The 16,545-nt window shown below is 54.1% G+C and overlaps 1 pseudogene; it reads right to left on the reverse strand.

Annotated features, from left to right (window-relative positions):
- Window positions 1-3,972: 3,972 nt before the first annotated feature.
- LOC138238239 (zinc finger protein 585A-like) lies at window positions 3,973-12,056 on the reverse strand (annotated as a pseudogene).
- Between the last annotated feature and the right edge of the window lie 4,489 nt (window positions 12,057-16,545).

Below are 16,545 nucleotides of genomic sequence, written 5' to 3' on the forward strand. Positions count from 1 at the left end.
AGACAATAAAGACTTTGTTGTCAATAAAGACACGGCCATAAGATATACTGTAAACATATAAATATATGGAGCATTATTGAGAGACAGGCTCAAGGTTCCTCAGGTTTGGACAGGAGATCACACCTGTATTATTATTATTGAGAGACAGGCTCACTGTCTGTTCCTCAGGCTGGGACAGGAGATCACACACTGTATTATTATTATTGAGAGACGGGCTCACTGTCTGTTCCTCAGGCTGGGACAGGAGATCACACACTGTATTATTATTATTGAGAGACAGGCTCACTGTCTGTTCCTCAGGCTGGGACAGGAGATCACACACTGTATTATTATTATTGAGAGACGGGCTCACTGTCTGTTCCTCAGGCTGGGACAGGAGATCACACACTGTATTAGACAGGCTCACTGTCTGTTCCTCAGGCTGGGACAGGAGATCACACTCCGTATTATGATTATTGAGAGACAGGCTCACTGTCTGTTCCTCAGGCTGGGACAGGAGATCACACACTGTATTATTATTATTGAGAGACAGGCTCACTGTCTGTTCCTCAGGCTGGGACAGGAGATCACACACTGTATTATTATTATTGAGAGACGGGCTCACTGTCTGTTCCTCAGGCTGGGACAGGAGATCACACACTGTATTATTATTATTGGGAGACAGGCTCACTGTCTGTTCCTCAGGCTGGGACAGGAGATCACACACTGTATTATTATTATTATTGAGAGACGGGCTCACTGTCTGTTCCTCAGGCTGGGACAGGATCACACACTGTATTATTATTATTGAGAGACGGGCTCACTATCTGTTCCTCAGGCTGGGACAGGAGATCACACACTGTATTATTATTATTGGGAGACAGGCTCACTGTCTGTTCCTCAGGCTGGGACAGGAGATCACACACTGGATTATTATTACTGAGAGACAGACTCACTGTCTGTTCCTCAGGCTGGGACAGGAGATCACACACTGTATTTTTATTATTGAAAGACAGGCTCACTGTCTGTTCCTCAGGCTGGGACAGGAGATCACACACTGTATTATTATTACTGAGAGACAGGCTCACTGTCTGTTCCTCAGGCTGGGACAGGAGATCACACACTGTATTATTATTATTATTGAGAGACAGGCTCACTGTCTGTTCCTCAGGCTGGGACAGGAGGTCACACACTGTATTATTGAGAACACTACAGGACGCCAGTCAGCAGTGCGAAACACTGCAGGACACCAATCAGCAGTGTGAAGCACAGCAGGACGCCAGTCAGCAGAGAGAAACACTGCAGGACACCAGGCAGCAGAGTGAAACACTGCAGGACACCAGGCAGCAGAGTGAAACACTGCAGGACGCCAGGCAGGAGACAGAAACACTGCAGGACGCCAGGCAGCAGAGTGAAACACAGCAGGACACCAGTCAGCAGAGAGAAACACTGCAGGACACCAGGCAGCAGAGCGAAACACTGCAGGACACCAGGCAGCACAGAGAAACACTGCAGGACACCAGGCAGCAGAGAGAAACACTGCAGGACACCAGGCAGCAGAGAGAAACACTGCAGGACACCAGGCAGCAGAGTGAAACACTGCAGGACACCAGGCAGCAGAGTGAAACACAGCAGGACACCAGGCAGCAGAGCGAAACACTGCAGGACACCAGGCAGCAGAGAGAAACACTGCAGGACGCCAGGCAGCAGAATGAAACACAGCAGGACGCCAGGCAGCAGAATGAAACACAGCAGGACGCCAGGCAGGAGACAGAAACACTGAAGGACGCCAGGCAGCAGACAGAAACACTGCAGGACGCCAGGCAGCAGACAGAAACACTGCAGGACGCCAGGCAGCAGAGAGAAACACTGCAGGACACCAGGCAGCAGATTGAAACACAGCAGGACGCCAGGCAGCAGAGTTAAACACAGCAGGACACCAGGCAGCAGAGAGAAACACAGCAAGACGCCAGGCAGGAGAGAGAAACACTGAAGGACGCCAGGCAGCAGAGTTAAACACAGTAGGACACCAGGTAGCAGAGTGAAACACTGAAGGACGCCAGGCAGCAGAGAGAAACACTGCAGGACGCCAGGCAGCAGAGAGAAACACTGCAGGACGCCAGGCAGGAGACAGAAACACTGAAGGACGCCAAGCAGCAGAGTGAAACACAGCAGGACACCAGGCAGCAGAGTTAAACACAGTAGGACGCCAGGCAGCAGAGTTAAACACAGTAGGACACCAGGCAGCAGAGAGAAACACTGCAGGACGCCAGGCAGCAGAGACAAACACTGCAGGACGCCAGGCAGGAGACAGAAACACTGAAGGACGCCAGGCAGCAGAGTTAAACACAGTAGGACACCAGGTAGCAGAGTGAAACACTGCAGGACGCCAGGCAGCAGAGAGAAACACTGCAGGACGCCAGGCAGGAGACAGAAACACTGAAGGACGCCAGGCAGCAGACAGAAACACAGCAGGACACCAGGCAGCAGAGTGAAACACTGCAGGACACCAGGCAGCAGAGAGAAACACTGCAGGACGCCAGGCAGCAGAGAGAAACACTGCAGGACGCCAGGCACCAGAGCGAAACACTGCAGGACACCAGGCAACAGAGTGAAACACTGCAGGACACCAGGCAGCAGAGTGAAACACAGCAGGACACCAGGCAGCAGAGAGAAACACTGCAGGACACCAGGCAGCAGAGCGAAACACTGCAGGACACCAGGCAGCAGAGAGAAACACTGCAGGACACCAGGCAGCACAGAGAAACACTGCAGGACACCAGGCAGCAGAGCGAAACACTGCAGGACACCAGGCAGCAGAGAGAAACACTGCAGGACACCAGGCAGCAGAGAGAAACACTGCAGGACACCAGGCAGCAGAGAGAAACACTGCAGGACACCAGGCAGCAGAGAGAAACACAGTAGGACGCCAGGCAGCAGTGTGAAACACTGCAGGACACCAGGCAGCAGACAGAAACACTGCAGGACACCAGGCAGCAGAGAGAAACACAGTAGGACGCCAGGCAGCAGAGAGAAACACTGCAGGACACCAGGCAGCAGAGAGAAACACTGCAGGACACCAGGCAGCAGACCGAAACACAGCAGGATGCCAGGCAGCAGACTGAAACACAGCAGGACGCCAGGCAGCAGAGTGAAACACTGCAGGACGCCAGGCAACAGAGAGAAACACTGCAGGACACCATTCAGCAGTGTGAAACACTGCAGGACACCAGGCAGCAGACAGAAACACTGCAGGACACCAGGCAGCAGAGAGAAACACAGTAGGACGCCAGGCAGCAGAGAGAAACACTGCAGGACACCAGGCAGCAGAGAGAAACACTGCAGGACACCAGGCAGCAGACAGAAACACAGCAGGATGCCAGGCAGCAGACTGAAACACAGCAGGACGCCAGGCAGCAGAGTGAAACACTGCAGGACGCCAGGCAACAGAGAGAAACACTGCAGGACACCATTCAGCAGTGTGAAACACTGCAGGACGCCAGTCAGCAGAGAGAAACACAGCAGGACGCCAGGCAGCAGACAGAAACACTGCAGGACGCCAGGCAGCAGAGTGAAACACAGCAGGACGCCAGGCAGCAGAGTGAAACACAGCAGGACGCCAGGCAGCAGAGTGAAACACTGCAGGACGCCAGGCAACAGAGAGAAACACTGCAGGACACCATTCAGCAGTGTGAAACACTGCAGGACGCCAGTCAGCAGAGAGAAACACAGCAGGACGCCAGGCAGCAGACAGAAACACTGAAGGACGCCAGGCAGCAGAGCGAAACACAGCAGGACACCAGGCAGCAGAGCGAAACACTGCAGGACGCCAGGCAGCAGAGCGATACACTGCCGGACACCAGGCAGCAGAGCGAAACACTGCAGGACGCCAGGTCCCCGATACATACCAGTGAGCTGGAGTTTTTCTGGAGTCTTGTTTTGGTAAAAGAAAATTCATTTCAGAAATAAAGTGATACCATAGATTTATCCATACACAGTAGAGCATTTTGTTTTTATTACTAATCAGAAACAGTTTAAATCCAACCTTTGAAGCGAGGCTGAGAGTGAGACAGAACAGACAATAAGGACACTGTGGTGAAAGAGGAATAGAGAGGGAGAGACAGAGAGACAGAGATGGAGAGACGGAGAGGGGAGAGACAGAGAGACAGAGGAACAGAGGAACAGAGAGGGAGAGACAGAGAGACAGAGACGGAGAGGGGAGAGGGGAGAGACAGAGAGACAGAGAGACAGATGAACAGAGAGGCAGAGACAGAGAGGGAGAGAGACAGACGGAGAGATGGAGAGGGGAGAGACAGAGAGACAGAGGAACAGAGACAGAGAGACAGAGAGACAGAGAGACAGAGAGACAGAGAGACAGACACAGGTGCTGGAAGATCTCTAAGCCCACTGGCACAAGGTTCTTCTCAGCCCTCTACAGAGCAGAGACCTGACCGAGTCTCTCCTGCGAGGACAGCGACTCCATCGCTGCCTCTGGAAGTGTCTGGGACAGCACGGGACAGAGAGTCACTCCCATGCAGAGTCATTCAGCCCTGACTGTCCAGAGAGGACAGTGACAGTACAGATCACAGAGTTGATCCCCAGCTACGCCTTCTCCCCAGCGTGAGTCCGCTGGTGTTTCCTCAGGACCCCCGACTGGATGAAGCTCTTCCCGCACTGGGCGCAGGTGTAGGGCTTCTCCCCCGTGTGGATGCGCTGGTGCGTTTTGAGGTTGGACATCTGGCTGAAGCCCTTGCCGCAGTGCGAGCAGCGGTGCGGCCTCTCGCCCGTGTGGGTCTGCTGGTGCTTCTTCAGGGCCCCCGAGTCGATGAAGCTCTTCCCGCACTGCGGGCAGCAGTAGGGCCGCTCGCCGGTGTGGATGCGCTGGTGGATCTGCAGCTGGGAGAGCTGGCTGAAGCTCTTGCCGCACTGGGCGCAGGGGTAGGGCCGCTCGCCCGTGTGGATGCGCTGGTGCTTCTTCAGGTCCCCCGAGTAGATGAAGCCCTTGCCGCAGGTGGGGCAGCGGTAGGGCCGCTCGCCGGTGTGGGTGCGCTGGTGGATCTGCAGGTGCGACAGCTGGCCGAAGCTCTTGTCGCACTGCGCGCAGCGGTAGGGGTTGACGGCGGCGTGGATGCGCTGGTGGGCCTTGAGGTGCACGGCCAGCATGAAGCGCTTGCCGCAGTGCGCGCAGGGGAAGGGCCGCTCGCCCGTGTGGATGCGCTGGTGCTGCGCCAGGTACCGCGCCGTCTTGAAGCTCTTGGGGCACTGCGGGCAGGGGAAGGGCCGGTCAGGGGTGTGGGTCTGCTGGTGGCGCTCCAGGTTGCCCGAGTGGTTGAAGCTCTTCCCGCACTGGGGGCAGGAGTAGAGCTTCTCGCCCGTGTGGATGCGCTGGTGGCGCTCCAGGCTGCCCGCGCTGCCGAAGCTCTTGCCGCACTGGGCGCAGGGGTAGGGCCGCTCGCCCGTGTGGATGCGCTGGTGCTTCTTCAGGTCCCCCGAGTAGACGAAGCCCTTGCCGCAGGTGGGGCAGCGGTAGGGCCGCTCGCCGGTGTGGGTGCGCTGGTGCGTCTGCAGGGTGCCCAGCTGAATGAAGCCCTTCCCGCACTGCGAGCAGGAATACGGCCGCTCGCCCGTGTGGATGCGCTGGTGCTTCTTCAGGTCCCCCGAGTAGACGAAGGTCTTCTCGCAGTGCAGGCAGCTGTAGGGCCGCTCGCCGCTGTGGATGCGCTGGTGCACCTTCAGGTACTGGACCAGGGTGAAACTCTTCCCACACTCGCTGCAGATGTAGGGGCCCTGGCCAGTGTGGATCTGCTGGTGAGCCTTCAGGTTCTGAGAGTGACTGAACGTCTTCCCACACTGAGCGCAGCGGTACGGCCGCGCTCCGGCGCCGGGCCGCTGGGGTTCCGGGTCAGCCGGGCCACAGACTGGGTCATCTGGCTCTTCTTTGATCAGAACTGTTAGCACCTCGGAGTTGTGGTCAGTGCGATCTGACGTCTCTGCAAGTCCGCCACAGATGTACTCCTCTTCATCCGTCTCTTCCTGCTTGATGTGGACCGACTCCACTCCCTCGGGGTGGAAACAGTCTTCGGCCTCCATTTCCTCCTTGACACGGACAGTGGTTATGTCCCCAGAGCAGACAGAGTCTCCTCCATCGCTGTCCGGCTCTGACCCGCTGAGCTGCCCGTCTGTAACTGGGTCGGACTCAGGTTCGCTGGTCCTGCCTTCAGAGGTCGCCGGGAACAGTTCTGTCACGCAGACCGCTGCTGGCCCACTGAGCTCCTTCTCCATTCCAGCAGATTCCAGTGGGCCGAGTCTCCTGCAGGGAGATCCAGACTATTTATACAGTCCACACAGGACAGCAGATCAGTCTGTTTATACAGTCCACACAGGACAGCAGATCAGTCTGTTTATACAGTCCACACAGGACAGCAGATCAGTCAGTTTATACAGTCCACACAGGACAGCAGATCAGTCTGTTTATACAGTCCACACAGGACAGCAGATCAGGCAGCAGATCGGTCTGTTTATACAGTCCACACAGGACAGCAGATCAGTCTGTTTATACAGTCCACACAGGACAGCAGATCAGTCTGTTTAAACAGTCCACACAGGACAGCAGTTCAGTCTATTTATACAGTCCACACAGGACAGCAGCTCAGGGTTCTGTTTCTACAGTCCACACGGGACAGCAGTTCAGGCAGCAGATCAGGGGCTGTTTATAGAGTCCACACAGGATAACAGTTCAGGTAGCAGATCTTTTCTCACATGTATATATATATATGTTACTGTATACAGTCTCATTATAGGAAGCTTGGGTCAGTATAAACAGTATCTCTGGATAGGAACATCGGAGCAGTGAACTTAGTCTCTCTGTACAGGAAGACCAGAGCAGTATATACAGTCCCTGTACAGGAAACTCACGTCAGTGTAAACTGTCTTTATGTAGGTCAGAGTGTGACCCTCAGACTTCAGACTGGAGTCCTGTCTGTCTTCAGGAGCTGTGTGTGTGTGTGTGTGTGTCCCAGACTGGTCCTGTCTGTCTTCAGGAGCTGTGTGTGTGTGTGTGTCCTCAGACTGGTCCTATCTGTCATCAGGAGCTGTGTGTGTGTGTGTGTGTCCTCAGACTGGTCCTGTCTGTCTTCAGGAGCTGTGTGTGTGTGTGTGTGCGTGTCCTCAGACTGGTCCTGTCTGTCGTCAGGAGCTGTGTGTGTGTGTGTGTGTGTGCGTGTCCTCAGACTGGTCCTGTCTGTCGTCAGGAGCTGTGTGTGTGTGTGTGTGTGTGTGTGTCCTCAGACTGGTCCTGTCTGTCGTCAGGAGCTGTGTGTGTGTGTGTGTGTGTGTGTCCCAGACTGGTCCTGTCTGTCTTCAGGAGCTGTGTGTGTGTGTGTGTCCTCAGACTGGTCCTATCTGTCATCAGGAGCTGTGTGTGTGTGTGTCCTCAGACTGGTCCTGTCTGTCTTCAGGAGCTGTGTGTGTGTGTGTGTGTGTGCGTGTCCTCAGACTGGTCCTGTCTGTCGTCAGGAGCTGTGTGTGTGTGTGTGTCCTCAGACTGGAGTCCTGTCTGTCTTCTGTGTGTCCTCAGACCTCAGCTCTGCCGGTGGGGATACTGGAGGTCAGAGACGCCTGTCAGCCAGGGTGTCAGAGGGACAGAGGCTGTTTACACTTCCAGCTGGACGAGAGCAGCCCCTCGGTGAGGAGTCTGCATGTCCCAGAGCCCCCGGCTGCAGGGCCTGACGCCGATGCTGCCGCAGACCGCTCACGTGACACGAAACTACCCCCCGGGAAGAGGGACCGCAGTACCTACCCGCTCTGTCCTGCCCCTGTGTCCGCAGGGCCGGTCTGTCCACCCGGGTCCCGCGGCTGCCCGGCCCGGCCCGGCCCGGCCTGTGCGCTCCTGGGCCCCCGAGCTCCGGTCCGGCCGGCCGCTCTCACAGCACCGCGCCGCCAGCGAGCCGAGACATGTCCGGGGGCTCAGCGGCGGTCAGCGGGGCAGGGGAAACAAACACACACACGGCTCACAAGCACAACACCACCCGGGCCGCCTCGGCGCGCCTCGGCCTTTTCCGTAACAAGGAGCGAACCGCTGGTGGCCGGAAGTGCGCGGCGGCTCGGGAAGGCACGGGCCGCGGGGCGGAGCGCTTGCGGGTGACGTCACACGCGCGCCCGCGGCCGCGGCGGCCGCCATGTTGGCAGGGGGCTGCGCGGCTGCGGCGTTCATGAGCCTCTCCTGTCCGGCCGGCTGCCGGAGGAAACGCGCTCAGCGGCCGGGACCGTAAATCTGTCGTCTTGCTCCGTTCATTCACGTCACCGAGCGGCGGGCGTGTGTGTCGAACACAGCAGGGGGCGCCTGTAGCGGGGACCAGCCTCACTGGAGATGTGAACCTGCAAACTCCAGAACACTCACTGACATAAACACACACCGACACACTCTCACTGACATGTACACACACTGACACACTCTCACTGACATGTACACACACTGACACACACTGTCACACTCTCACTGACATATACACACACCGACACACTCTCACTGACATGAACACACACTATCACTCACTGAGATACACACACTGACACACTCTCACTGACACACTATCACTCACTGAGATACACACACTGACACACTCTCACTGACACACTATCACTCACTGAGATACACACACTGACACACTCTCACTGACACACTATCACTCACTGAGATACACACACTGATACACTCTCACTGACACACTATCACTCACTGAGATACACACACTGACACACTCTCACTGACACACTATCACTCACTGAGATACACACACTGATACACTCTCACTGACACACTATCACTCACTGCGATACACACACTGACACACTATCACTCACTGAGATACACACACTGACACACTCTCACTGAGACACTATCACTCACTGAGATACACACACTGACACTCTCACTGACACACTATCACTCGCTGAGATACACACACTGACACACTCTCACTGACACACTATCACTCACTGAGATACACACACTGACACACTATCACTCACTGAGATACACACACTGACACACTCTCACTGACACACTATCACTCACTGAGATACACACACTGACACACTCTCACTGACACACTATCACTCACTGAGATACACACACTGACACTCTCACTGACACACTATCACTCACTGAGATACACACACTGACACACTCTCACTGACACACTATCACTCACTGAGATACACACACTGACACACTCTCACTGACACACTATCACTCACTGAGATACACACACTGACACACTCTCACTGACACTTACACACACTAGCACATTCTCGCTGACATATACTCACATCCCACACACACACTCTTACTGATACACACACTGAAACATGCACACACAGAACACACTCTCACTGAGACACTCAAACTCTCCAACACTCACACACACCCCTCCCAGACACACACATTATCACACACTGACACTCTCACACACAAACTCACACACCCTTCCCCGACACACACACATTCACACACACCGACACACTCACACACAAACTCACACACCCTGCCCCGACACACACACATTCACACACGCTGACACACTCACACACAAACTCACACGCCCTTCCCCGACACACACAGCACAGTCCTTCTCTGACTCAATGGTCTCACCAATTAAGTTTTTATTGTGAGTAAAAAATAACCTTAACATCCAGCTCAACACACACTGGACACAGGCAGACCTGGCTGTCCAGAGAGGACAGGCTCAGTGTCCACAGCCTGGACACACACACTGGACACAGGCAGACCTGGCTGTCCAGAGAGGACAGGCTCAGGGACACAGCCCGGTGACAGTACAGAACACAGAGTTGATCCCCACTCAGAGGCCAGAGCTACGCCTTCTCCCCAGCGTGAGTCCGCTGGTGGTTCCTGAGCACGATGGAGCGGATGAAGCTCTTCCCGCACTGGGCGCAGGTGTAGGGCTTCTCCCCCGTGTGGATGCGCTGGTGCGTCCTGAGGTTGGACATCTGGCTGAAGCCCTTGCCGCAGTGCGAGCAGCGGTGCGGCCTCTCGCCCGTGTGGGTCTGCTGGTGCTTCTTCAGGACCGCCGACTGGCTGAAGCTCTTCCCGCACTGGGAGCAGGAGTAGGGCCGCTCGCCGGTGTGCGTGCGCTCGTGGTTCCTCAGGACCGCCGACTGGCTGAAGCTCTTCCCGCACTGGGCGCAGGGGTAGGGCCGTTCGCCCGTGTGGATGCGCTGGTGCTTCTTCAGGTCCCCGGACTGAGTGAAGCCCTTGCCGCAGTGCGAGCAGCGGTGCGGCCTCTCGCCCGTGTGGGTCTGCTGGTGCTTCTTCAGGGCCCCCGAGTCGATGAAGCTCTTCCCGCACTGGGAGCAGCAGTAGGGCCGCTCGCCGGTGTGGATGCGCTGGTGGATCTGCAGCTGGTCAAGCCGGCTGAAGCTCTTCCCACACTGGGCACAGGGGTAGGGGGTCTCGCCCGTGTGGATGCGCTGGTGCTTCTTCAGGTCCCCCGAGTAGACGAAGCCCCTGCCGCAGTGCAGGCAGCTGTAGGGCCGCTCGCCGCTGTGGATACGCTGGTGCACCTTCAGGTTCTGGACCAGGGTGAAACTCTTCCCACACTCGCTGCAGATGTAGGGGCCCTGGCCAGTGTGGATCTGCTGGTGAGCCTTCAGGTTCTGAGAGTGACTGAACGTCTTCCCACACTGAGCGCAGCGGTACGGCCGCGCTCCGGCGCCGGGCCGCTGGGGTTCCGGGTCAGCCGGGCCACAGACTGGGTCATCTGGCTCTTCTTTGATCAGAACTGTTAGCACCTCGGGGTTGTGGTCAGTGCGATCTGACGTCTCTGCAAGTCCGCCACAGATGTACTCCTCTTCATCCGTCTCTTCCTGCTTGATGTGGACCGACTCCACTCCCTCGGGGTGGAAACAGTCTTCGGCCTCCATTTCCTCCTTGACACGGACAGTGGTTATGTCCCCAGAGCAGACAGAGTCTCCTCCATCGCTGTCCGGCTCTGACCCGCTGAGCTGCCCGTCTGTAACTGGGTCGGACTCAGGTTCGCTGGTCCTGCCTTCAGAGGTCGCCGGGAACAGTTCTGTCACGCAGACCGCTGCTGGCCCACTGAGCTCCTTCTCCATTCCAGCAGATTCCAGTGGGCCGAGTCTCCTGCAGGGAGATCCAGACTATTTATACAGTCCACACAGGACAGCAGATCAGTCTGTTTATACAGTCCACACAGGACAGCAGATCAGTCTGTTTATACAGTCCACACAGGACAGCAGTTCAGTCTGTTTATACAGTCCACACAGGACAGCAGATCACTCTGTTTATACAGTCCACACAGGACAGCAGCTCAGTCTGTTTATACAGTCCACACAGGACAGCAGATCAGTCTATTTATACAGTCCACACAGGACAGCAGATCAGTCTGTTTATACAGTCCACACAGGACAGCAGCTCAGGCAGCAGATCAGTCTCACATATACATTTATTCTGCAATTAAAAAGTAATAAACATAAAAAATACACTTGCACACATATTTTACTGATAAAACGGTACATTTTATTTCTTCTTAAGCATTAATGATCTAATTATTGATGTTGCATAATGTTTATATGATAAACAATTAATACTTATACCATATCTAATAATTTCCGATGACCTAATTACTGAATAGATAATTAAGTTATGATTATTGTGATAACTAGGAATAATGACAACTGCCAGATCACAGCTCAGACACAGAAACTGGACACAGGCACTGATGGCTGTCCAGAGAGGCACGGCACGGCCTGGCGCTGTGTCGCTGGCGGGGCTGTTTAACACCGCGCTGCGGTCGTGCTCCATGAGAAACTGCCCCCCGCCGGGCAGAGGCACCGCCGTACCTACCCCGCTCTGTCCTGCCGCCCGGTCTCCCCACAGCCCGGCTTCAGAGAGCGGACACGGCAGAAGTAAAATACTTCATACTTAATATATCAACTCTAAATACACCCATACAGAACTACTACAGAATTATTACTGCTCTTGTTGTTGTTGTTATGGTTCATCGGGCTTCCTCTTCCGTCGCCGCGATGACGCCAGAGCCCGCGCCGATGCGACGCGGGTGAGTGACGTCACTCACTTAGCAACGCCCTGTTTTTTTTCTTTTCTGATCAACCTTCTTTATCATTTCAGCAAGACGAGGAAAAATAAATAAATATATATATATACGCAATACACAGAAGAGTACACATCTGCACGTTAAAAAGAAAGATTAAATGAGGTAAATAAAGTACGCGCAGCTTTCATATTCTTACTTGTAGAGTCCGGAGATACGCCCTCAATCTCTTGCCAGACCGCTCCGTGTCCTGTGTGTGCTCACGGCCAGCAGGACGGCGGAGTCAATAACACATGACATTCCTGCATTTATTCTCAACGGGATTCTAAAGTAAAGCAACATATTGCTTTATGTCATTTCGCAGATCACTCTAGGACATAGCGAAACTCCTGAGAAAGTGTCTCCACTTCACCCCTGAGAGAGTGTGTCTCTCGCCCCTCACCCCTAAGAGAGTGTGTGTCTCTCACCCCTCGCCCCTGAGACAGCCTGGCCATAGAAACTGGGCGACACAGGCAGACCTGGCTGCCCAGAGGGGACAGGCTGTGCTCCCACTGCCAGCAGGGAGAAATAGAGACAGAGGTGCACTTCCTACTGCACTGTGACAGATACTCTGGGATTAGAGAAACATTCTTCCCGAAATTCAGAAATCTAATCCCAGAGTTCCCACACCTGCCAAAACCACAACAGGTCCCAATCCTACCGGGAGAGGGAGGAGGGAACTCAGTTGATCTGGCAGCCCAGTATGTGATCTCCTGTCACAGCCTGAGGAACAGTGAGTCCGTCTCCCAATAATGCTCCAGCCGCCTACAGTATATGTCAATATTATATAATATGTCTTTGTTGTAAATGTCTGTAACATGTCTGTAGATTTTATTTTACTTCTATTTTTTGTTTTGTTCCATGTTAATTTTATTATTTTTATTTGCTTTGGCAACACTGATTGTACCCATCGGTCATGCTAATAAAGCACCTTGAATTGAATTGAAAAATTGAGTGTGTGTCTCTCGCCCCTCACCCCTGAGAGAGTGTCTCCCCCTCACCCCTGAGAGAGTGTGTGTCTCTCGCCCCTCACTCCTGAGAGAGTGTCTCCCCCTCACCCCTGAGAGAGTGTGTCTCTCATTTCTCACCCCTGAGAGTGTCTCTCGCCCCTCACCCCTGAGAGAGTGTCTCCCCCTCACCCCTGAGAGAGTGTGTGTCTCTCGCCCCTCACTCCTGAGATTGAGGACATGGCGAAAACAAATGGTATTGTACCAAGTTTCCGGAGCTCCTAAATTAATTGGAAATCTCCGCACACCAAGGGTCTTTCCTGGGTAAATCTGATGAACAGTTCTATACATCTCCCTCACCTAGCTCGAGCCAGGATCTGCGCGGGCGGGCGCAGGCTGTGAGGGAACAAGTCCAGGTGTGTTCCTGCTGAGAAGAGAAGAAACACAGCTGGTTATACAGCATTCATCCCTATTTTATTCCAGTGGAATTGGATCCGAAACGAGTTGTCCAAACTAGTTTAACTGACAAGATATTGCTGTATTCGTTATGAACTATTATAAACCTACTGTATGGCTGAATGTGGCCTTTCCTTTCTGCCTGATCCAGGCTGTCAGTCCTCCATGGTTTCTGATGGACCACTGTCACAGTTTCTGGAAGGAGGCAGCGCCCTTCTTCGGATCTGCAGCACGGGCGTCAACTTTCAATCTAGTATTGATGAACTGTAGCAGGACATTATTATCTGTTCACAGTCGGTGTGATTAGACATTGCCCCATCAGCACCAGGTCAGTGTTTTACCCAGATGACACCACCTTCAGCCCCGTTTTCAGAGCACAAGTCCCCTCTTTCTGATGCTCCGGTGGTATACCGACGGGAGGGGTCGCCTACGGAAGCACATTGCCCCACATCGGAATTATGTCAGTGAAAATACCCCCTACTTCTTGAGAAACGAGCAGATATACACCACCAGCTTAGATTATTTTATGAATAATTCTGTAATCATTTTATTTTGGAATGTGTGTTAAATGTTCAAAAGTCTATTTAAGCCCCGTTCTGCCTGTGTTTCACAAATATTTTAATCCTCCAAATATTTTCCGAAAGACTTGACAGTACATCCAAGACAAGAGAGGCATAGAGTAACCTAGAGAGACCGCCAGCTGTAGATAGGATTATAGGAGCTCCTATAGACAGGAACAGGTGTGGGGCTCCTATAGACAGGAACAGGTGTGGGGCTCCTATAGACAGGAACAGGTGTGGGGCTCCTATAGACAGGAACAGGTGTGGAGCTCCTATAGACAGGGAGGGGTATGGTGCTCCTATAGACAGGGAGGGGTATGGTGCTCCTATAGACAGGAACAGGTGTGGAGCTCCTATAGACAGGAACAGGTGTGGGGCTCCTATAGACAGGAACAGGTATGGTGCTCCTATAGACAGGAACAGCTGTGGAGCTCCTATAGACAGGAGCAGGTGTGGGGCTCCTATAGACAGGAACAGGTGTGGGGCTCCTATAGACAGGAACAGGTGTGGGGCTCCTATAGACAGGGAGGGGTATGGTGCTCCTATAGACAGGAACAGGTATGGTGCTCCTATAGACAGGAACAGGTGTGGGGCTCCTATAGACAGGAACAGGTGTGGAGCTCCTGTAGACAGGGAGGGGTATGGCGCTCCTATAGACAGGAACAGGTGTGGAGCTCCTATAGACAGGAACAGGTGTGGGGCTCCTATAGACAGGGAGGGGTTTGGAGCTCCTATAGACAGGAACAGGTGTGGAGCTCCTATAGACAGGAACAGGTGTGGGGCTCCTGTAGACAGGGAGGGGTATGGTGCTCCTATAAACAGGGAGGGGTATGGCGCTCCTATAGACAGGAACAGGTGTGGAGCTCCTATAGACAGGAACAGGTGTGGGGCTCCTATAGACAGGAACAGATGTGGAGCTCCTATAGACAGGAACAGGTGTGGAGCTCCTATAGACAGGAACAGGTGTGGTGCTCCTATAGACAGGAACAGGTGTGGAGCTCCTATAGACAGGGAGGGGTATGGTGCTCCTATAGACAGGAACAGGTGTGGAGCTCCTATAGACTGGAACAGGTGTGGAGCTCCTGTAGACAGGGAGGGGTATGGTGCTCCTATAGACAGGGAGGGGTATGGTGCTCCTATAGACAGGAACAGCTGTGGAGCTCCTATAGACAGGAACAGGTGTGGGGCTCCTATAGACAGGAACAGGTGTGGGGCTCCTATAGACAGGAACAGGTATGGTGCTCCTATAGACAGGAACAGGTGTGGAGCTCCTATAGACAGGAACAGGTGTGGTGCTCCTATAGACAGGGAGGGGTATGGCGCTCCTGTAGACAGGGAAGGGTATGGCGCTCCTATAGACAGGAACAGGTGTGGTGCTCCTATAGACAGGGAGGGGTATGGCGCTCCTATAGACAGGAACAGGTGTGGTGCTCCTATAGACAGGAACAGGTATGGCGCTCCTATAGACAGGAACAGGTGTGGGGCTCCTGTAGACAGGGAGGGGTTTGGAGCTCCTATAGACAGGGAGGGGTATGGCGCTCCTATAGACAGGAACAGCTGTGGTGCTCCTATAGACAGGAACAGGTGTGGGGCTCCTATAGACAGGAACAGGTATGGTGCTCCTATAGACAGGGAGGGGTATGGTGCTCCTATAGACAGGAACAGGTGTGGGCTCCTGTAGACAGGGAGGGGTATGGTGCTCCTATAGACAGGAACAGGTGTGGAGCTCCTATAGACAGGAACAGGTGTGGGCTCCTGTAGACAGGGAGGGGTATGGTGCTCCTATAGACAGGAACAGGTGTGGAGCTCCTATAGACAGGAACAGGTGTGGTGCTCCTATAGACAGGAACAGGTGTGGGGCTCCTATAGACAGGGAGGGGTATGGTGCTCCTATAGACAGGAACAGGTATGGTGCTCCTATAGACAGGGAGGGGTATGGTGCTCCTATAGACAGGAACAGGTGTGGAGCTCCTATAGACAGGAACAGGTGTGGTGCTCCTATAGACAGGAACAGGTGTGGGGCTCCTATAGACAAGAACAGGTGTGGAGCTCCTATAGACAGGAACAGGTGTGGTGCTCCTATAGACAGGGAGGGGTATGGTGCTCCTATAGACAGGAACAGGTGTGGGGCTCCTATAGACAGGAACAGGTGTGGAGCTCCTATAGACAGGAACAGGTGTGGGGCTCCTATAGACAGGGAGGGGTATGGTGCTCCTATAGACAGGGAGGGGTTTGGAGCTCCTATAGACAGGAACAGGTGTGGTGCTCCTATAGACAGGAACAGGTGTGGCGCTCCTATAGACAGGAACAGGTGTGGGGCTCCTATAGACAGGGAGGGGTATGGTGCTCCTATAGACAGGAACAGGTGTGGGGCTCCTATAGACAGGGAGGGGTATGGTGCTCCTATAGACAGGGAGGGGTTTGGTGCTCCTATAGACAGGAACAGGTGTGGAGCTCCTATAGACAGGAACA

The sequence above is a fragment of the Lepisosteus oculatus genome, chromosome 4, assembly GCF_040954835.1.
Source record: "Lepisosteus oculatus isolate fLepOcu1 chromosome 4, fLepOcu1.hap2, whole genome shotgun sequence".
In the NCBI taxonomy this organism is placed as follows: Eukaryota; Metazoa; Chordata; class Actinopteri; order Semionotiformes; family Lepisosteidae; genus Lepisosteus; species Lepisosteus oculatus.